At 36.9% G+C, this 24,862-nt stretch overlaps 1 long non-coding RNA gene across 1 annotated transcript; it reads right to left on the bottom strand.

Moving 5' to 3' along the window:
• Window positions 1-6,335: 6,335 nt before the first annotated feature.
• Window positions 6,336-10,690, bottom strand: LOC136853888 (uncharacterized). The gene is made up of 3 exons (XR_010857556.1): window positions 10,482-10,690; window positions 9,549-9,636; window positions 6,336-6,757 (listed from the first exon to the last, which is right to left on the bottom strand). It is a non-coding gene; the product is annotated as an uncharacterized lncRNA (long non-coding RNA).
• Between the last annotated feature and the right edge of the window lie 14,172 nt (window positions 10,691-24,862).

Below are 24,862 nucleotides of genomic sequence, written 5' to 3'. Positions count from 1 at the left end.
GGGTATCATCCAATTAACATATTCCAAGTAGCTTATAAGAGTGTCAGAGTTTGCAGAAGTCTGTTACTGAGATCGGTTTTGAAACCATAACCCAAAACTATGCTTATCACAATCTCATGAGCAAAACAGATATCTTCTCTGAAGACTATAAAAGGCTTTGAGTTTATTGTCCTATTCAGCTTTACCAGCTCGAAAACTATTTATGATTTCTGAACAGCTGCTCCCCGCTATCACCATTCCCCTCCTGTACGTTCTCAGATGAAAAAGATTTCGTAACACTCATTTATTCCTATTAAAGGGGAGTGGACAAAATGGCCCAGGGGTTGGTAGTTGTGTCAACAAGTCCGGTTAACGCTATTGTTATCTGAATTCTCAGGCGGGACTCCTTGGTAAGCTGGAGGCATTTTTAATAGCATATACTTCATACAATTAACTACACGTAGCCCAAGAATAATCTTGCAGTTAGTGTATATTTTGTTTAATTCTCAGTATAGACATTAGGCGGAGTTTCCGCGAGGCAAGTCTTGAATTCAATTCACAGAGACTTTCGACGCAATTTTTGTCGCCTCTGAGCACTGTCTGAACCCCAAATAACCGTATTGTCATTGTGCAAAGGTTAACGACCCGAAACGGGCAAACGATGGAATAAGAAGGGGTCGTTTGCCCCTCCCTTGTCCCTTCTAAATGGCTGCTTTTGGTGACTGTGTCGTTAAGTGTAATAAAAGCTCCTATTAGGTCAATGATTTAAAGTTTATGTTAATGAGGCTCATATTATGCTCGTCAGAGGGAGTTGGGTAACGACTTGATAATGTGAGGGGATGGTGATCTTCCTAATATAATTTGCGAAATGTCAAATCTTTCCGTGTGTGTATGTATTTTCGTGTTTGCTTCTTAGCTACTGGCCTCCCACGTTTGCGTGCTTATAAATAATGAATGAAACACCAGCCCCTCGGTTGCATGAAGAGGCAGTGCTAGGGTAAATTTTGACTGCATTTTCCTAACGTAGTTATGTATCAACTAGATTTAGAAAAATCGCTTTTTTGGTTTAATTGGAGGTAAATTCATTCTCTCTCTCTCTCTCTCTCTCTCTCTCTCTCTCTCTCTCTCTCTCTCTCTCTCTCTCTCTCTCTCTGTAATTATAACAAACGGCTTTAAGCAAATTTTTACTCCAAAAATCACACTGGATGTTTTTGATTGTTGTGTCTGCTAAATTTCCCATCTATGTCCATCATACAAGAATATTAATAGAAGGTTGAAAACATGGGCAACAAATGTAAAAATATCTATTAGAGGTATGTTTCAGGTCTATAGATTCTGAAGAGATTTCATAGTGGTCTTAAGAATGTCAGGCTATTAACTCACAGAATCATGTTAATTTTATTTGTGTCTTATGATTTACGAATGTATAAGGCCGAAACACAGTGTCGCCTGAATTAGTTAACATTTCACAAGAAGGGCGGACAAAATGAATCAGTTCTTAATGGTGCCGTAACCTCTTTCGATAGATCTATGCCTATAGCCAACCTCCCCCTCCCCTCCCCACACCCCCTTTTCCCATATCATGAATGGGAAATTAAGAGTAATACCTACTCCCTCGATTTACGGTATATCCACCGCCAGCACCCAATTCCCGACCCCAAATTTCAATGACCCTTGTCACGCTCTTATATTAGCACGCTGGTCATCTAATTCTCTCCCATTAAACCTTTGGTATTCTCCACAGCTTCATACCAGCCTTAACAGGAGCCCCTCCTTTCCCTGTCTATAGCCACCCTTCCCCTCCCTTCCATATATTCACAAGATGGTGACCATTGTCGTCAGCCGGTAGGCAACACTAATGACTCTTGCATATTGGCGCCAAAAGCTTCCAAAATGGCGCCGCAGGAATCAAGGCAGGGGGAGAGAGAATGGAAGATCCTAGAAAAAATACAAAAATAAACAACGCCGGGCGAAAGTCAATGTTCAAAGGGAAATACACTGAGTGGTTGCGGGCGTGTAAGAGCTAGAAAAAGTTAAGCATACCTTAGTCTAACCAGACCACTGAGCTGATTAACAGCTCTCCTAGAAGTAAATTCTTCTAATTCTTCATTGGCCGGGCGGAGAGTCGAACGCTGGACAGGGCAGGTTAAAATGAAATAACGAAGAATATAATATCCTCAAGCTAAAAAGTTAACAACATAAAATCAACATGATGAATATCTGATGAAAATATTATAAAAATATTTACAAAAATGTCATATCAGAAAAGAAGAAGGGGACAGAATGACAATGCAGGAGCACAACAAGATCAGCAGGACTCGCGAGAGGTACAAATGTGCTGATGAAGACTGGGTGTTGAACTGGGGAACTACCCGGTATTTTTAAAAATAATGACTCTAAAATAGTTAGCATTTGGTGTTTCGGCCCCCTGCCCAGAACTTTAGTATATTTGTATTGGGTGTTATATTTGCATGGTCTAGGATACTAGAAAGTTCTGTATTATTTGATTTGACTGCAGTGCGACAACAAACGCCCCCGTGACAATCCATTCGTACCTTAAGCAGCCTCAGTGTCGATCCCACGTAAGTCCCCGCATTAACCCTAGAACTATCAGATTTATATACGACATCTGAGGCCATCAAAGGGAAAAGTTTCCCTTTAAATTTGAAAAGAGACTCAAATGTAAGAAGATTAATAGGAATGAATTCAGTTTAAAGGATGGGGCATAGTTAGAAATCTAACTATATATATAAAAATGGAGTGTGTGTGTGTGTGTGTGTGTGTGTGTGTGTGTGTGTGTGTGTGTATGTTCCACATACACTCTGAAACGCACTGAGCAATTTCAAGCAAACTTGGTATACATACGACTTACCATCTGGGAAAAAAACACTGTGGGGGTAAGGCATCACTGGAACCAAAGGGCGATGGGTGTGGGAAGGGGGCAAAAAGCAAAAATTACAGAAAAGACAGGTATTAGTGCCTAATACATAGTGTTCAACACAGATTATTAACCACTGTATGTATTATGTATATGTCGTGTGCGCGCGCGCGTTCTCGTGGGTATGTGGGCGAAATGGTTGCAGGCCGCAGTAGATAAAAAAAAAATTCCAGCTTTTCATTGTGATGAGTCAGTAAAAAAGTACAGCAGTATTCATTTCCAGACCTCCGTGCGACGTTTAACGTTGCATACGCTAGGTCAAGGTCACTCCCCTAATAATCACCAACCAAATACTTCAGAGGAAATTAATAAATTTATTAGACCCATAAGAATAAGAAACAACGTAAAACTAATGTAATAATTTAGTTACGCAATGTAATTATATTATGTAAATATAACGTACATAATTAGCTACCCACTAACTAAACATTGTAAATATAAATAACCCCCCCAAATCCCTCCCAAGTCACATTCCCATTATACGCACATACACACAAATATACTGTATATAAGGCTGCGTCCATTGATCGAGCTTTGTTCGACGAATTTTGTCCGGTGTGACGTCAGAAGCGGGCAGAGTACTGACTTTGCCCGCTGTTTCTCCACTTCTGACGTCACATCGGATGAAGTTCGTCGAACAAAGCTCGATCGTGTGGACGCAGCCTAACACATTTCCTTATCTTTGTAATATGTTTATATACTAAAAGGTCATTCTGTAAATTCACTACTGCGAACTTTTATATGTCCTTCTGTACTCACTTCCGCGAAATTTTGAAGTTTACCCTTCACTTGGTTATGCGGTGGCCGGTAAGAAAGTCACAGGGAAAAAGTCACAGAAAAGTTATTTTGGCTAGGATAAAAATTCACGGAAAAAAAGTGTCACATTTGTGGTGACCGGTAATACTGTCACGGAAAAATTCACAATTTTGGCTGGGAAAGCTGTCAGGTAGTCAATCAAAAACAATCAAGTCAGTCATAATTCAAGAGTCGTAATTAAAGTAATGACATTTAAAATCAGTTACTAACCGGCAATACATGACTTTTACATATTGACACTATATATATTATGGCATTACATGTGAAAATATTTAACCGGATTAGCTCATTTGGGACTGACTGACCTGTTCTCGAATTTTTTTTTTTTTTTTTTTGCCCCATAAGGTGGTCTTACGCTGACTCCGTTATATATATATGTGTGTGTGTGTGTACTTTGAACTTGAAAACATTCTTAAAAATAATAACAATAATAATGATCTTATCATAGCTAAGGAAAGAGTGGTATATCTTGGGCATTGACAAACACTTGACAAGTGACTCCCATATAATCTTGTTTCAATACAAAGCTAAACCTATTCCAGTAGAAATACCTGACTTTCTGCCTCTCGTGTGTTTAAAACAGCTATACATCTGTAATTTTACAATGTTGACTAATAGACATTTATACATAGCTAATGGTGTGAAATTCCTAAAAGCAGGGAAGTATACACGAATCTATATTCAGCCTAAAGGCCTGAAGGGGTATGCGGATCTATTTGTCGTCACTTATTGTTTATAAATCCAGCAACGGACAGCAGTAAGGGCTTTTATCTACAGCGAGCAAATTCACTTATATACATAAGTTGTTCACAAAATGCGGTGATCTTATATAAACCTATAATTGCTGTCCATACTCTGCCACCTGGATACGCTAATCCTCTGTACTGTCTAGGTCAAGTAAGGAACAATAAGTAACTGTAGCTTACTTTTGCTGTGTACATACGTCCCTGAAATAATGAAAATGAAAACATTCACATGACAAGATACTAAGCTGTAGGTCCTGTTGCTAAGTAACCAATTGGTTCTTAGCCACGTAAAATAAGTCTAATCCTTCGGGCCAGCCCTAGGAGAGCTGTTAATCAGCTCAGTGGTCTGGTAAAACTAAGGTATACTTAACTTTCTGATAAAAGGTTTCATCCACAAAAATGTTTTCTATTTTATCATTGGTTTTGGTGTATCGCAAGGGGTCAGCTTTCATTTGCAGTTAGCAAGTATACCATCGCAATATTTTTTCCTCACTTCACGAATATTCATCTAGGATGTAATCCTATTTTTTACTCAGTTCTTTGCATTTTACGCCTCAGAACATTTACAGGAAAAATATACAAAAAGTTTACGTAATATTTGTTCTACTGATTTTACCACAAAGCTGAACTATGCCATAAAATTAAGACTTTCCTGTGACTATTCCTGTGATTTTATTACCGTCCACCATAACTTAATGTAAACTTTCTTCGAGCGCATTTCTTTTGGGCATTAGTCAGTACCTCATTTGGGTGACAAAAAACCCTGCAAATTGGCACCAATCATTTGGGCGAATCAGAGTAAGGGAAAAGAGGCAAACGTACCTTACGATATGTTTTCACGTGGTGAATAGTTAGACATTATTAATTCATTACTCTGCCATGGAAGGGAATCTCACACCGACGAAAAAGGTGCTTGATTTTCTCTTTTTTTTAAGAGACTATTTAAGCAAGATTGTTTCGTGGCGGTGCAAACAAAGCCAGAATTAGGTGACTAACCTTAGCTATCCGAAGTTTGCGGATCGTAGCCAGGATAAGAATTAAACAGATTTTCTTATAGTTTTTGTCCTGGCGCTCTCAATTCTAAAGCGAACCCAATTTACTCGCAATTCTAAAACTATTACCAAGAAATTGGTAAAACTAAATACCAGAAGCACAACCCCCATCCTCAGGAAATCCTTTGATCAACTCAAGAACTTCAGAGCCAGAGACAAGGCCACCAACTAATTAAACAATGCATTGTGCAAAAATCCTGCATTTATATCGCCTCACTTGACCGACGCATACCAGTCCAACGATGAAGCCTGTGTTGTACTAACCATCGACAGTCACAGTAACTTCAATTTATAGGCATAGGCAACAACCGCTCTCGGGACAAATTACAATATCACTTGAAAATTTGCTGCCTGCTTAGCTTTACAAGCTAATCATAACCTTCACATAGCATTTTGGACTCAATTCAACCCCGTAAGATCCTTAAAATATTTTCTTGGCGGTATCTCTTGTCAAAGTGAATTTTCACTTTCAACTATTATCGCTCAAGTCACCTTTACAAGTTTTCTCAGCTGAATGCGATCTCCAGATCATAAGGGATGATCTTCATAAACAGATTATTCCTACCATCAGAGGGGTCAAAATACAGTATCACTTTGCTGAACAGTAAGTTTTAACAGATTTAAACACCAAAATTTGAGGTTAATAAACTAGAATCTCAAAGCCATTATTTCAGTTCATTTCTGACATCAATTTCCCCATATTCTGTTAAGAAACCAATCCGTAACTACTATTCCTTTGGATTTCATAGGACATTTGTCCTAAGGAGTATTACAAAGTCTACCCCATCACATGATATTTTGGGGTTAAAGAAATGGATATTTTGGGGTTAAAGAAATGGACAATGTATATATGCTGGTCTTTCTTACACTTTAATACTATTACATAACCACAGTAGTCAGATTATTAAGAATGTGAATAGTAGGTAGAGCACAGCATCTACAAGTTCTAGTTCTGGGTATAACCGAATTTAGAGCACTTCAAAGCCTCACAGGATATGCACAGCATCTTCAAGCCGAGTTCTAGTTGCCAGGGTAACCGAATTTAAGTGTGCTTCGAATCGTCATAGGACATGCATTGTCTCCACAAGTTTTCGAGTTCTAGTTGTCGGGGTAACCGAATTCAGAGCGCTTCAAATCCTCACAGGATATTCAGTCTTAACGAAAAGCATTGCTTTCCTTTACATTTAAGTGTCGATGTTATGGTCTGCTACAGCTACACCAACAGCCTGTGCATAAGAAAAGTAGTTTGTTTGGTTTTAGAACATTCTATAAAAGTTTCTATGACATAACCTACCCTCTTAAAGTGTAAATAGCCTGTTCAGTTAGTCCCAGCAGCTATGCTAAGATTATTATAATTAATACTATATCGTACGAGTAAACTTTCCCATTAACAATCCTATAGTATTATTATTACTTCAAACTGCCATAAACTTTTACATTATCCCATATATTACTGCTATTGTTCCTTCAAACCCCCAAAAAGATGAAAGGGTAGAGTGTCATCCTTAAAGATATATTTAATAGGGCACCAATCTTACACTGAAAGAACCGCATCCAACTTTAGTGCTACATAACTGAAATGTGCCATGCAATGCAAACACTATCTGGCAACTTTCGTCCTGTAGTGTCCAGCCTTAAGAGAATTGAAAGTGCACAACCCCTACAGCCGAAAAATAAGTTAGGGAATTCAGAATAAGGGGTTCCCGAAGCAAGCTCCAGCGCTAGAGGAAAGGTGGTTGAAGCTAGGGGTCTATGAAAATATGCAATGCAATCTGAACTGTATTTCCTAACATGAAAGCTTTGCTTGAAGAGTAAGAGGGGGAAGGGTTGGGGGTGTTGAGCGCATTTACTGAACGTTAACAAAAATGCCCAAATTTGAATTACAGTTTCCACTATTACCCAGCCTACTACAATACCTGGCAAGTCCACGACATCAAGTGTTAAAAAATTCTTTAAAATCCCAAGACCTTGGCCTCTTAGAAAATCGTTAAGATCCACTATTACCTGTCTAGTTCCTATTTACTTGTGGGGAATGAAATTCTAAGTTATAAAAGTATGTCAGTTACCCTACCCTGTTCTCAGCTGCATTAATACATTCAAACATATCTCATGACCAAACAAAGGTCTAAAGTACTATAATACCCTCTGCTATTAACTTGCACTGTCAAATGTCTCCCTAGGTCTGACTCATTTTTACCCCAGTCAATTCCCAGCATCCTTAGAGACTTAAGCGTTTATTACCTTCATCCTAACCCCTGCATTTATATAAAATTAGCACATTCTTAACCCTATTCTATCCTATCCTGTATTTCAAGTTCCATATCTAACTTCCCATTCAGTCCTAGCTACACGAAAACTATAGACCTTGCAGTTCTAACCCAAGTTAGAAGTTTGTTGGTTTGAAGTCCCTATTGAGCATGGTGACAGTCACCATGCTTTTTTTGAACTTCCTGTTGTGCATGGTGACCAAGTCACCATGCACAACTAGCAAGTCCACCTTTGCCTGGCAGGTGGTACAGCCACCCCGGCAAAGGTGGACTTGGGAAGTGAGCAAAAACTCCAAAATTGACCCACAACTCCAAAATTGACCCACAACTCCAAAATTGACCCACAACTCCAAAATTGACCCACAACTCCAAAATTGACCCACAACTCCAAAATTGACCCACAACTCCAAAATTGACCCACAACTCCAAAATTGACCCACAACTCCAAAATTGACCCACAACTCCAAAATTGACCCACAACTCCAAAATTGACCCACAACTCCAAAATTGACCCACAACTCCAAAATTGACCCTAACTCCAAAATTGACCCACAACTCCAAAATTGACCCACAACTCCAAAATTGACCCACAACTCCAAAATTGACCCACAACTCCAAAATTGACCCACAACTCAAAATTGACCCACAACTCCAAAATTGACCCACAACTCCAAAATTGACCCACAACTCCAAAATTGACCCACAACTCCAAAATTGACCCACAACTCCAAAATTGACCCACAACTCCAAAATTGACCCACAACTCCAAAATTGACCCACAACTCCAAAATTGACCCACAACTCCAAAATTGACCCACAACTCCAAAATTGACCCACAACTCCAAAATTGACCCACAACTCCAAAATTGACCCACAACTCCAAAATTGACCCACAACTCCAAAATTGACCCACAACTCCAAAATTGACACACAACTCCAAAATTGACACACAACTCCAAAATTGACACACAACTCCAAAATTGACACACAACTCCAAAATTGACACACAACTCCAAAATTGACACACAACTCCAAAATTGACACACAACTCCAAAATTGACACACAACTCCAAAATTTGAAGCTGAAATAATCACTCAAGAGCTATAAAATTTGTTACTGTCCAAAAACTTAAAAATTCCAAAAAGACTAAACTAAACTTTAAAATTCTAAACACCAAAACTAGCTGAAATTACAAGATCAACCCACACAAGGCAAAAGTTTAAATTTAAACAAGTTTAAATCCACTAACTAAGAAAAATACTAGATTTACTCTTACAAACTTAAAACTTAGAACACAGCACACACAAACACTTACCACACACAAACACTTACCACACACAAACACTTACCACACACAAACACTTACCACACACAAACACTTACCACACACAAACACTTACCACACACACCTTTGATACTAAAACATAACTAATCAAAAGTAATTAAATACTTTTTGTTCTGAAGCGAAAACAAATCCTAAAAAGGAGCCTGAAACAAATCGCTTAAATTTCTTAATAAATGTTCAAAGCTGGAAAATTTAAATTTTAACTTACCATTTTAAAGAAAAAAAAAGTCTTGAACCTTCAAAACTCTCAAAACTAATGTTTTGAATCTCAAAAAAATAATACATTTAAAACAAAACCTAAACTAAAAATGGAAACTTACTAGTTTTGATTCTGAAAAACTTTAAAAAATGTTCGGCGGGTTGCTAAAGTCACTCAACTAAAAAAAACTACGAAACTTACTTACCCATTAATCCTATTTAGTCATAACGTATCGGTACATCTAAGAATTCAATAACTCATTGTGGTACGCTTTTTTAACGACACACCCTGACCTGAAATAAATATGTATATATTAAAGCCCAAAATGTTCTAGCAAGTGGAAAGAACCAAAGGCTCACTATTGGTTACAATCAGCTGTCATCTGGTATGTTTTAAAATACTAAGACAAGGAGCAGCAAACAAGGATTTATAAACACTGGTAAGTGTTATAACTAGTTTATACCCCAATATAGGAAGGGTATGGTAGTCTACTCCAGAAACTTAACCCTAATGCATCGTAAGACTTGCTCTATTGCAGCATAAAGTTAAAATAAAAACAACCGGAGCACTACATAACATTGCTAGTATAAAACCAAAGTGCATAGAACTACCACTCAAAGCAATCTAGTTCAGCTTAGTAATAAGTAGGCTTCGAAACTAAGTCAAATACCATGCTGAAAGGCAATCTGCAATAATACCAAACTGAACATTTTGAACAGTTACTGTAAGAATTTACAAAAAATCGAAAATAATATTTGAAGATACAAAACCCGCAAACTGAAAACTTTATGCCCCAACTATGTCACAGCTCAAGTACCACAATCTAAATATTTGAGAAATATAAAACTCAAAACTAGCAACAGTATCCACTCGCCAACCCGACAAACCTAGAAGCACGCCTTCACGCCTAAAACCTTGCAAAGTCTTTTCACAATAAGACATTAAGAAACTGCTCAAGCTTCTTTATACCTCAGATTAATATCGTAAACAGATATGGAAGTGAAGTATATAGGCTATTTGAACCTAGAACAAATTGTATGTCAGGCTAAAGGGCATTTGTACACTGCGCACTAAGACTACACAAATACCGCCTAAAGTGAAGGACATACTAAAATAAAAAAAATTAAAACAACCTTACCTTGAAAGCGTACAAGGGCCCGTCAAAGATAGAATCATTCCAGTGGAGGACTGTATATAAAACCAAACAAAGTGAAACGAAGTGAAACCAACGAACGTTCAGTACAGCACGACCGAGATCCCAAACGCAAATGAACGAGCAAGTCGAGTTAGTGTTAACGAAACCTGCCTTACCAAGCCGGGGACTCAACAGCACTGAAACAAGTTGTTCTTGAGGATAACAACCAACGACCACTGCAACTGCCTGTTTGTGGGACGTCACTTTATCGCCCTTTCGTCACCGAAGAAGTTTAAGGCGATGATCAGAAAATCGACAGAAATTATTATTATTATTATTATTATTATTATTATTATTATTATTATTATTATTATTATTATTATTATTGAGAGTTGCCGGGCACTCTTCTTTTTTAGTGAACTACCCCAATTATTGTAGTTAGCCCATCTGAAAAAAAAATAATTATTACTATTATTATTATTATTATTATTATTATTATTATTATTATTATTATTATTATTATTATTATTATTATTATTATTATTATTATTATTGAGATTTGCCATTTACTCTTCCTTTTTAGGAAACTAGCTGAATTATGTATCGGTGTTTGGTGTTTATCTGGAATTATTATTATTATTATTATTATTATTATTATTATTATTATTATTATTATTATTATTATTATTATTGCTGTTGTTTTCAGCAGTGCTTGGGCATAAGAGTTCATGAATATTACTTTTTACTAGCGTACGTAATTTAGTATACTGTATTGCGTTCATCTTATCGTTCATCGTATATGCCCTGGAGCTGAAACAAATGGAGCTCTGAAAAATATGATCATGTGGATTTATATATATATATATATATATATATATATATATATATATATATATATATATATATATATATAGATAGATAGATAGATAGATAGATAGATAGATATTAAGCCACCAATATACTTTAAAATATCCAGTTCACTACACCTCGGGAATAACTCAACTTACATCCAAGAGGAATTATGATTAATAATTGTTTCGTCACCAGTTCTCAAGAGGTATAAGTTGTCATCGACTCTGTTGTACATGCCTGTCGAATTCGGGTTTTGTACTTAGATTCGATATCAACCCTTCTTCACCATGATAGCTGTTTGGTAAATTTGTAACGCGTGGCTAATTATGAATTTGTCGAATTTGTCTTATACACCGAGGGTTTTTCTTATATTCACAAACATTAGGCCACAAATATCATAGAATATCCAGTTCACTACATTAAGTGGAGCTCTTAAAAATATGATCATATATATATATATATATATATATATATATATATATATATATATATATATATATATATATATATATATATATATATATATATATATATATATATGCTGACATAAATATTAAGCCACAAATATCGTTTATTTCCTGATTCACTATACCTCATGAATAGCTTAAGTGATTCTTTACCAGTGGTATTCGAAACGTTTCCTTATTTAGGAACAATGTTGTACTTTTGATTATGGGTGATGTACAGCGACTTTTGACCACTGACCCATCAAGAGAGGCGTAAGTTGATATCAACTTTACTGTTCAGTCATAATTCTCTTTTATTTTGATGGATATTAATAAGAGCATTCTCTAAGTTTCTTCGATATGAAAGCAGAAGGGTAGTCAGGTTCGATGTTCCTATAGACATGTTCTTAATGCCTCTACGTACGGGAGTTTTATTTTGCTGGTATATCCCCTATTTTGTTATGCCCATTGGTTTGTAGAGATATCTTTACTGGCTTGGTTGATGGCTTTTCCGCTGACATAGTGAGGCAGCTGGTTGAGCTGTTTTCCGATGAAATCGACTCCTTTGTCTGTGTAACCGTCATAACAGGTTCCTGGTCCTCCGAGAAAAAAAAATTACACTGATACCTCAGTCTTCATTGAAATTGCAATGTCATGATAGTTAGGAAAGGAATGCAGGAAATAAAGAACGTTGGTCTTCTATAGACGTTGAAACTGTACTTGAGTGATTCCCTTGTTGATATATCTAAGAAGGCTAGTTCCTGTCTTTTCTCATTCAGTTTTGAACGTAATGCTAGAAGTGAATTCATTTTGCTGCAAATAGATTTCAAAACTTCTCAACTATTATTCCAGAACGTGAAAATGTCATCAACGTGTCGCACCAAAACCACTTTGGAATTGAGTTATTAAAGTACATGCAGACATTGGCTTAAAGAGGAATAGCAGCCTACCTATCCCACATTCAAATCTTTGTAACCCTTTCAGTTAAAAGAGGGCATGTTATTGGTTACACGAGCTTGATTAATTTAACTGTTTTTTTTTCACTGCCCAGAGGAAATAGGTCTTCGTAAGGATGTAATTTTACAGGAACCTTTGTGAATAATGATTCCGCGTCCTGGCTTATGAGCGTTATGTCGTTCACTGCAATATTTAATTTATAGAATTTCTGAATAGAGTCCTCTGCGTGTTTTATAAACTACCTAGGAGATGTGTCAGCGAACCTGCTAAGTTTCTGATAGAGTAAAAATGAACGAGACTTAATTTCACAAAACTGGGAGTCAAAGAATGCCTTTCCGATAGGTTATGGCGGGTCTGTAGAAATATGGTAAAGAATTGTTGACGAATCCAGGTAAAAAAAAAAGTGACAGGTAAAAAAGTCACAGAAAAAAATCACAGGAAAAAAAGTCACATTAATCCTTCCTAGACAGTGTCCCCCAAGGATTTTAACCAGGTGTGTATTTAATACAAGCCCGGTGGGGATTTTTTCTTTTAACCCGGTATAACTTGCAGCATGTTTTGTACAAGCCTGTTCGGGATTTTTTTCTTTTAACCCGGTATGTACTTGCAGCGTGTTTAGTACAAGCCCGTTGGGGATTTTTCTTTCAACCCGGTATGTATTTGCAGTATGTTTAGTACAAGCCCGTTGGGAATTTTTTCTTTTGATCCGGTATGTACTTGCAGCGTGTTTAGTGCAAGCTTTTAACCCGGTAGGTACTTGCAGTGTGTTTAGTACAAGCCCGTTTGGATTTTTTCTTTTAACCCGGATGTATTTGCAGCGTGTTTAGTACAAGCCCGTTGGGGATTACCGTAAAACATAAACAAAAGGCTATAAATATCATAAAGATAATGACTCCCAGGAAATACTGTGAATTTTTCTCTGTGACTTTATTACCGGCCACCATAATTTGATGTGACTTTTTTCCTGTGACTTTTTTCCTAGCCAAAATTGACTTTTTTTTTAGTGACTTATTCCTGTGACTTTATTACCGGCCACCCAAGGGAACTGGAGCCGGTTGAAGGACCAACGCAGCCGGGCGATAACCGATCATGTGGACAAGGCCTTAAATACCATAGATAAGATAAAAGAATTTAGGCCAAAGGCCAAGCGTTGGCACCTATGAGGTCATTCAGCGGTGAAACAGAAACTGAGTCAGTAAGAAGGTTTGAAAGGTGTAACAGGAGGAAAACCTCACAGTTGCACTATGGAACAATTGTTAGGAATAGGTGAAAAGTAAGATGGAAGAAAGAGAATATGAACGGAGGTACAGTGAGAGGAATGAAAGGGGTTGCAGCTGGGGTCCGAAGGTTTTATACTTGATGTTATTCCTCGGCGTAAGCCATTTGCTTTCGCGCCTCACTTCCTCGCCCTGACTTCTGGCCTGTCCTTCTCGGCCTAAGCCATTCTTTACTGAGTCTGTCATCATCAGCTTAAGCAATTCCTCAACTCTCCCGTAGGTGGGTAGTGCCGCCAGTGCACCTCACGTGGTGCACTGTAGCTTACTAAGGTTCTTTGCAGCTTCCCTTCGGCTCTTAGATGCAACCCTTTCATTCCTTTTTCTCTACCTCCCTTCATATTCTCTTTCTTCGTAGAGGTGCCAGTGGTTTTGACAGCGCCAAAATGAAAAATGTTCGATAGCTTCCCTTTTTTTCATGATGACCCTTTCAGAAAAAAGTTCCTGACAATTGTTAAAGAAGAATTCCTGGCGTTGAACCTTAAAATCCTCCCAAAAAAAATCCATTAACAATCGAATCTCTGTTCAAAACGAAAAACCGCCTTAGTCCTCTTCTAAGATCTAATGTTATTTATAAATATAGGTGCGCGAGATGTGATCACGGGACTTAAGTGGGTTGTACGAGGAGGTTACTCAAAGTGAGAATAGATTCTCACGGGGGCATAAGTTTTAGGACGGGCAGTAGATAAACAAACACCAAACAGTCAAATATTAAGAACCACTCTAAGTTATGTAAAACTTATATTGATGATAAGGACTTTACATTTATAGATCAAGTACATAATGAAAACTTCCTAACAATCTTGGAGTCCATTATGGTAAAAAAGATAGTTATATCTTTAAATACACAATCCTCCTCTGTTCTGTTGTTTATCGCCTAAAGTGCGTTGTTTGTCTTTATGAAATTCTTTTAATCACTGCCCGTCCTTTGCGAGGATAAGGTACAGAATGACCTTACTATTTTAGTGTTTTATGAAATTTTACTGTTTTTAGAATCTTAGATATTTTCTACATAATCTTAATGTTTAGTATATTTTCCTGTTGTCAGATGTTTATAAATTATTTTGAAATTTTCTACATGCTGATGTTCACTGAATTTTATTAAATATTGCGTAATTTTTATGGATTGTACAGTGCTTGGTTTTAATGTTTACGTTCGTATCTTTATTCCAAATGTATTTGAGTACGATGCCTTTCCCTATGGTTCCCTTTATGAAATGTACCTATAGAGCTGCAGTTCCTTCTTCTATAACAAGTATATAAGTATGTATATATATATATATATATATATATATATATATACATAAATATATATATATATATATATATATATATATATATATATATATATATATATATATATATATATATATGTATATATACATAAATATAATATATATATATATATATATATATATATATATATATATATATATATATATATACATATATATATATATATATATATATATATATATATATATATATATATATATATATATATATATATATATATATATATATATATATATATATACATATAAATTCTATGGTTATGCAGCAAACGAGGTGAGCTGACCATAATGGAGAAGCCACATAGGTCTAAGTAAACAATGTCTAAAACCTAAATTACCCCCATTCCTTTGTTGCCACATTTTCTCGATCTAGGGTGTTGCCATTGGAAAAAAGGACTGAAATCACAGGCAAAAAGTGATGAAATCACAGAAGGGGTAGTAAAATCCAGCCACAAGAGACAGACATGGAGGTCAGGGTATACAAAGGAATGGGTAGGGCGTAGGGCTTTACTCCGCAACCTGATAAATTATGATGAAAGCGAAAAGTAGAAGTAGGAGTTTTCTTAAGCAGTATAGAAAGCGAGTGCCATTATGATACACACAACGCTAACCATAGGCCTACCGGAAGAGATAGACACATGGCACTTCTTCAAGCAATACAGTTTGAAGGCATAGGAAATTTATCCACTCAGGAGCATGCGATCATATAAACTCGACTCTTGTTTGTGGGTAATATATTTTTTTCTTTTTTCTTCTTTGTCCTCGAGAATATGGGCGAACTCATTCCAATTGTTGTTGTTGCTGTTGCGGAGACTAGAGTAATGTTCAAGAAAACCTGGACTGGGTCAGTGTTGGGTGGTACTGGAATCAGGCACTCTTGCATAATTTTCGCATCATCAGCGGTGGTTCGTCCAAACTGAAGCCTATTCAATATGCGTATTATAATGACACTTGTTTTCTATACTGATTAAGAAAAGACTCCTACTTGTACTTTTCGCTTTCATCATAATTCATCAAGCTGCGGAATAAAGCCCTACGCCCTACCTTTTCCTTTGTATCCCCTGACCTCCATATCTGTCTCTGGTGGCTGAGCTTTACTACCCCTTTTGTAGTTTCTTCACTTTTTTTGCCTGTGAAAATAAGTGGCCTGCTACTACCCACAACATATCAGTGCACCGATCGTAGCCATTATCATAAATATATGCAGAAGAAGACGTTAGATGTAGGAAAACTGGTTATCAAATGAAACCAAAATATAATATCTGAAACCTATGAAAAGTACTGTAATCCGCACTGAGCATAAGGAACACAGAAAGTTTATCTGATTTCCTGCCACGATGAACATTGTTGCTCTGCATCAGTTTGTGGCAATTAATTATCCGTGTATTCCTTGTGATTAAGCCGGGGGAAGTAAGAACGGGAGTGTGAATTATTAATCACCCAAGTGAATCTATGTCAAGGACCAATGGTGGCAAGAACTGAGTGTGGTCTGAATAAAGACGTTGTGGTAAATATCGCTCCCAACCTTGCGATAGACAGGACTCGTGTGAAAAGGAAGGTTATAGAGAGTGGGAAGCTCTGGCGCTGATCAACAGAAGACGGTGATTGTGCTTGTTTTTTTTTTATGCCGAAGTTAATTGAAGCACTGATTTATATTTTAAAGATATATAAAGAACAAAAGGAACTTGATTGGACTCAGTGTTAATCCGCCTTAGTCAGGGAATTCTTCACCAAGTAACTTAGATCACTTTTTTACGCTGTAGTGACCATGCAGGGTAAGACTGTCCAAAACAAGCCCGGCCCCTAAAGCAAAGTGCGTGTAAGGATGTAAAAGGTGCGACAGAGTGACCAAACAGCTTGACCCTTGAGTTTGTGGGTTCTACATAGTATGTATGAGATGGCCAGATCTGGAGTGTACAAAGGACACGAAACTCATTATCTGCCTCGGTTACTACACCATAAAAAGGAATGCGAGATGTGGTTACGTGCCATAGCTTTTGCCAAAATGCATTTCCGCAAAAGCCAAGTTACATGGGCACGTCTTCTTGAAAAGATTATATACTATTTTGTCCACCAACTTGATGTTTAGTGGTCAGTATCAGCTTCAGTTTCAAGACAATATTGTAAAATAAATGTAATTTAGTAGAAATTTTGGTATCAATAGGTAAAAGATGCCAGAAAACACACTCGCGTGAATCCGCCTTCACCGAAACCCAGTGGGTCATAGGACTAATGACACCAAAGTGGTTTAAATAGCTTGTTGTCTACTTAGCTCCTTTTACCACTGGTGATGAATTATCTAAAAAATAGGGTAATGATGACCATCATAAGAACATCAATAATGATCTTAGTGTAAAAAAAATAATGAAAATTAAATTGGTTTGCTTGTATATGAAGCTGAAATCACTTTGCCAAGGATTAAGGACACCAAGATGGCGTTTATGCAGTGGTATTATTATTATTATTATTATTATTATTATTATTATTATTATTAGTAGTAGTAGTAGTATTATTATTATTATCTATTTCCATGGTAAGGTGTGACATCAATTTTCATTTTTCTGCGAAGGAAAGCTCTATGGATATCTACAACAACAACAACAACAACAACAACAATAATAATAATAATAATAATAATAATAATAATAATAATAATAATAATAATAATAATAATAATACCATTACATGTAGTGATTCTGGAAATTCTCTTTTCATCGACGCCATCTTGGTTATCTTGACCTTTGATGTATGACGCAGATTTAACATATTTAATTAAATTTATTTAATAGCTAATCGGGGTGACAAGGGCGTGGGAAGGTGGTGACATGTAAAAACAACCAAAACGACAGATATTAGTGTCTAATCCATAGTTTTCGAGGTCCCTGAGAAGAATAGTGACACTCCCGATGCCCTTAAAGTCCAAGTTCAGCCCCAATAGGGAGGGGGTGAGAAGGGGTGGGAAGGAGGTGACATGTAAAAATAATCTAAATCAACAGATATTAGTGACTGATCCATAGTTTTCGAGGTCGCTGAGATGAATAGTGACACTCCCGATGCCCTTCAAGTCCAAGTTCAGCCCTGATTGGAAGTGGGATTGGGAAGGTAGTGACATAAAACAACCGAAACGACAGATATTAGTGTCTAATCCATAGTTTTTGAGATTGTTGAGATGAATAGTGCAACTCCCGGTGCCCTTCAAGTCCAAGTTCAGCCTTGATAGGAAGGGGGTGGGGGGTTGAGAAGTGGCGAAATATAAAATGTAAAGAATGCAGGGCAATGTAACTGAAGTAACTATCTTAACAGGAATGGAGGGGGAGAGAGAGAGAGAGAGAGAGAGAGAGAGAGAGAGAGAGAGAGAGAGAGAGAGAGAGAGAGTTTATCGGTTGTCATTCAGAGATTTCCCGGGCAGCACCGGGTTGGTTAGCTAGTTGAGAATAAAAGAAAAAAGTTGTATGTGGCATGCATTGTACAGCAAAAGAGATTCTGACAATCATTAGGAGGCAATGTGAAGAGTCTTTAGGATATGTGGTGCAGAAAAAAAATTATAATAATGAACTCTTTTCATAGCGAAATTGAAGCATATATTAATATTTAAAGAGTGAACTGTTTGATGTAAGAATGAGGCTGATATAAGGAACTGTTATATTGTCAATTCAGAGAAAGGGCATTAGTTGTTAGTGAAAAACTGGTGGATAAGAAAACAGGATGATGACAGGATGAGAGAAAGGATGAGTCATGGAACAGGTGAAGCAGGGAAGATTCTGGGATGTGTGCAGCAGATTGCGAGACGACTAAGACTTTTTATGGAAGCCATGTTTGAAGAGGCTATTAAGCCCATTCTCCATTGTGGAAGTGAAATGTGTAAATTAAATGCGACTAAAAGAAAAAGGTTGAAGCTGTAGAGAAGAATTTTTGTGTAGTATCTGTGAGAAATGTGTAGATGCATGGTAGTGATAAAAATTCTTGGTTGGGTGAATAGGCGAATCAGTATTTTGAGATGATTTGGTGATGTGGAAAGAATGAAACACGATAAACTGGTAAAAGAGTACAAAATTCGCAAGTATTGGGATAAAGAAGAAGGACAGGAAAGGGCATTGTAGATGGCTTGAAAGAGGTACTGGAATAGAGGGGCCTCAACAGCTAAGGAGTGAAGGACTGCTTGCAAGATAGATAGGAACGTTAAAATTGGATTGAAGTACAGTACTACTAATGAGCCTTCTGTGTAGGTATATGAGGCAGATAATGATGCGGATGATTCTAGCATATGGAGTTCACTCATGATTCAGCAGTTAGATTGTGGCAGAGATTGCTGTCTTTTTTTCTTGGCCACATTCTGTATATAGAATTTCAATTTGGCACTTAGTAGACATGCCACAAAAACCCGGACGTTTTTAGAGAGTATCCCCAAGCAAAATTTTTACTTTTACAAAAGCTGACCAGGAGGAGCAATAGCTCCTGATCCATCTACGAAAGACATCAAAGAAAAAGCAGGTACAGATAGTTTTAGTGGCCTCTTTTAAAACTTGATAATGTGTTCCAGTGATAACCTCACGCGTTATCGGATTCAGATCACGAGATAGAAATTCCAGGTTGCAAATTCCTTGCTGAACAGAAGCATGAGAAGTCTTTCTTTGCATTACAGAAGTTCAAATTATCATGTGGTCAGTTAGGACAGGCAAAGTCTACGTACAATTTTTATTTTAAAGTATTTTTATATCATGAAGTGAAGGTTCTGTTACTAAGCTAAGATTAACACAAGGATTTCTTATTATGATGATTTGTTTATCCCTAGAACTATTCCTTCCAGTTTTTTTAAATATTTGCTTGCTCTTTTGTGACTGATTGATTTATTTTCCAAGGTAGCCATTAGAATAGATTCTTGTATTGTTACTCTTATCTCAGGGCATTTATTTCAATATGGTAATGTTAATCAGGATCAGAGGATCCACAAGTGTTCTGATTAGTTTTACCGGACCTTTCACCAGAAAGTTTCATCCCTTTCCCAATAGAAAGCTCTTCAAGTTGCCCCTGTATTTTGATTGTGGTCCCGTTTGAATTGAGTGTTTTAAATTGTTCTGACGGTGATTTGATGTGTGTTTCTTTGCTTTCATAAACTTCTAGAATCAAATTTACGGTTATGAGTCTCACTTATTTGAAAATTCCAAGTATTGCTCTTGGCTTAGATAGAGACTGTTGATTTTTTATCACAACAAAATATATCAAATAAAGCTTAGATTTGCAGAAAACCCCAAGCTATTCTGATTTTGTTTTTTGGAAATATAGACTAAAAGTGGGTAGAGGAATGGGGTGGTTTACAGAACAATAGGGTTCTCTCTTCATACTTTAAATGAAATTGTCCAGTCTTGCTCTATAGAAGGATTCTGAGGAGACCCCTCACGAAACAGAGGCAAGTGTGGCCTCACAGCCTTGCATACTTCATCCCCGTTACTGTAATGTTATACTAGCCATCCTCAATGTGTCCATATGGTCCCTTTAGTGCCCCTACCACATTTAAAAAGGTCATCACACCAAAAACTGTGAAAAAGAGGGGCCCAATAGTTCATGGGGCTCTGGTAACTGGACCAATGAATTTTCCAAGGAGCAACCCTCTTTATGACATTAGAACTAACGGTTGTTGAGTTTTATGCTGTCATTTCTGATGTTTGAATCAGTTGTAAGGGTTTTCATGGGTTTTTCCTGTTTACCTAATCTTGTAGTATCCCTATTTGATTTGGGCACCTTGGAACCTGAGATCTCGTGATGGGGCCATGGCCAAATAAACGGTTCAGGATGGCTGCTCTGAAAGTCAATGTGCAATTACCGTGGGGTTTCTTACTAAATTTATTTGCATATATTAATCTGTATGTTAACTTGATTTTGTTATTTACTCATTTCCTTTGCTCTTGATTCTTATTTACTTTTTGTCCTTTACACATTGTATTCTGTGGATGTGATATTTGAAAGGTAGTGGCATTTTATGCTTGTTCTATTTGAATGCTTGTACAATACCCAGCAAGATGATAGCGAACTTTCTGTTGTGAAGGATTATTAAGCGAACTTTTCCTGTAATGAGCATAATTTGAAAGTCTTGGAACATTCTTGAGAAACACTTCTAGAGTACTTATGACATATACCCATTTTTGTTTACTTCAAATGTTTATTAAAATAAACTGTATCCTTTATTTCAGGTTTATCAGGCAATGTATAAAAAATAGCTGTGAAATTCATGCAATAAACTGACAACATTACAGTGTAATTTAGCTTTCTTTAAGATTGTTTTAAATAACTAGTTCTGTTAATGTCAATATTTATCTTATACTGTTGCAACTAGCTGCGAAAGGGAGTAATCTTTCCACAACACTGAGAGAAAGAAGACAACATTCCACACTATAGTTTGTGCTATAAGGTCTTTCAGTTAAATGAAGACGGTCAGTGCAACATATACCAGATGAAGAGTACTTATTGTCAGCCTGATAGTGATTCCCAAGGCATTCTGTTGAACAATACTGCCCTTGCACGTGGCACCCCGTCGACTAATCTGTTACAAGTTAATAAGGCTTATAAGTTAAGTATATCTTAGTTTAACCAGACCACTGAGCTGGTTAACAGCTCTCCTAGGGCTGGCCCGAAGGATTAGATTTATTTTACGTGGCTAAGAACCAACTGGTTACCTAGCAACAGGACCTACAGCTTATTGTGGTATCCGAACCACATTATGACGAAAAGTGAATTTCTATCACCAGAAATAAATTCCTGTAATTCTTCACTGGGCGCTCGAAGAGTCGAACGCTGGGCCAACAGCGTGCTAGCCGAAAGTTCTACCCACCAATCCAACGCAGAACTAATAAGACTTATAACTGGGTTGTCATTCATATTTATTGGAATAAGAATAATCGTAATTGCTTGTGATATTGCAGGTTATGTAATAAAATGGTTGTTTTTATACTGGCAAACTTGCATCCAGACTTTTCCCGCAGGATATTCCACTTTGAAAAATGAAAATTAAATCCAATATGCTTTTAACATACTGAATACTATAATTTAGACATTTTACTTAGATCACCAAAATTAATACGACGAGCGGTTCATTATTTTACAATATTCTGAAAAAAATAACTCATTAGTTTTTCTTAGGATACTTGGTGGAACATTGAAATTCTGTCACATGAAAAAATAGTGTTTTGTACCATATCCAAAGCATAAAAACTTAAATTTTCTTTTCCTTTCATCAAATATCAAGATATGTAATAAAAAAAAACTTGGCAGAGAGGGTTTGAAGCAGTGTTGAAACACCTGTTTTTTTTCAACTTTATGGATGCGCCTTGAACAAAATATCACTGTTTTTATGAAATCAAACCCGAGTCCATTGGTTTAAATGATTTAGTTATGACACCACAATAATACCGTAAAAAATAATGTCTATAAGAACATGCTAACTATAAGAACTTGCTAAAAAGTTATACTAACAGAAATTTGCCCTTTAACCATGAAGATGGAAAATTAAACCAATCCTTAGAATGAAGAACTCCAATGCAAAATTTGAAAGTAAACATCTGGCAGCTAGGCGATGAACAAATAACAGTTTGCCTCATTTAACATTGCAGTGTAAACTTTCATGCCTTGATGTCCCAAAATAACTGAAGGTGCGTTACACGAGTCTAGTATATAGACGATCCGTCTCCGATTAAAAATCTGCTGTAATTACAGCTTTCCTTGCCTACTGGCTATAAAAGCAGGCAAGTCTGAGAACTTGAACAGCTTTACAAGAATAAGTTACTAAGACGTATTCGTGCTCTGCTACAAGGGTGGACAGTTGTATTAACATGGAATCTGACTTACTGAAAGGAACAATGAGAACTTGAGAGGTGTCGTATTTTGTTACACCTGAGGGTTTGTTCCCTACCAGCTTCTACTCCTTTTCAGTGTCGATTGACTTTTTGTAGTCTCCACATTCTGCTCAATTCTTATACATTTGCAAATTTACTCAGATATCGGTACTGTCAAAAATGTATTCCCTTTTTTTTTTATATTATGAATTGAGTTCAGACTTTTTTGACTCCTACTGCATAGAGTATTGTAAATGGTGTAAATTATGTTAAAAACTTATGTCGAATATTATTCAATCAAATCGTCGAAATAAGAGCCATGCTACATGTGCCTTCCCCCAACTTTTTTTAGTGGGAAATAAAAGCTTTATAATGCTTTGTGATGGCCGCAATCTATGAACCTTCAGTGATCTAGATCAATGGCGAAGCATTTGCTCCGACACTCCCAGACAATGCCCTTCCCGTAAATGTCAGCATAATGACATTAAGTAATGCTAAGAATGCCGACTCGGCCATCATTTTAGGCCTCCTCAAAGGCCTCGGCGTCTGAACCCAAATTTTCCTTTTCAATGGTCGATTTCATGGTGCTCTTTTGAGTTGTAACACTACAGGGTCATAAAATTCTCTCTCTCTCTCTCTCTCTCTCTCTCTCTCTCTCTCTCTCTCTCTCTCTCTCTCTCTCTCTCTCGACTTGAGAAGGAATCTACATAAGAATTTCCGGAAACTTGCAAAATTTTATGACTGTCGTAAAGAATTTTTTTTTATTAGTTGAAATGACATACCTACAAGCTTGCTTAGTCTGTCCTCACCAAACGATCTATACTCAAATTTTCTTGTTACTTTTACATTTCTAGTTTCGTATTGCATTCATCTACATAAAATTTCTATGAAAAACTTTTTTCTCGGTCTCACCCCTTCGCTCGTGCGTGGGTTTGATAAGAATCGGCAGGCGGATTTCAAGCTTCTAAGCAGTTTTCGAATACCATATGCTCTTCATTGCATAGTTACAATGAAACTGCGTGTGTGTGTGCGTGTGTGTGTCTCACTATAAAGGGGAGGATGGCCGGGGGTGCCTTTCAAGTCAAGGGTAGGGGGGAGGGAAGCAGGAAAGGTTCCTGGGTGCTCCGATGAAAGGGCGAGAGGCCCGTTAGGCGAAGAGTGAATATGGGATAATATCTCTATTGTATTTTCAAGTGGGGGATCTTTTAGAGTCATGGTTTAGGCTTTGGAAACCTTTATGCGGCGAATCTCCTTTCGGTCTCTTATTCTGATAGGGCCCGCAGATGGGTAATCCGACATCTTTCAGGATGCTGGCGATATGTACATCAAGTTAAGGTATCTGCCTTAACCTTTATTTTTTTTATATTTACCTTTTGTAGCGCATAATTAAAAAAAAGTAGGTAAATATAAAAAAAAATATGCGCGTGTACGTGGCTAAATATATCTAATACCATTTACATTTATGACGTATGTGTATCTTTCTTTATGCCGCTTTGATTTTGGAACAGTTCTGAAATGTTACTAAAAAAATAGACCATGTCTTTACCGTTGAGACCAATCATGTCTGATAAAAACGTACTGTCCATTTCCTTATGTTATAAGTAATGAAAAAAAATTTTTCCTTTACGTAATGCCTGATCATCCTCAGCTGAAATAACGAGGGTTGCCGGTGGCTATTATTTGAAAGGGTCTTTGAAATCTAAAAATGGAACCATGTTTCTTGGTCTTTGTAAA

The sequence above is a fragment of the Macrobrachium rosenbergii genome, chromosome 28 (assembly GCF_040412425.1).
Source record: "Macrobrachium rosenbergii isolate ZJJX-2024 chromosome 28, ASM4041242v1, whole genome shotgun sequence".
Classification (NCBI taxonomy): Eukaryota; Metazoa; Arthropoda; class Malacostraca; order Decapoda; family Palaemonidae; genus Macrobrachium; species Macrobrachium rosenbergii.
This window is presented reverse-complemented; position numbering and strand designations above follow the sequence as displayed.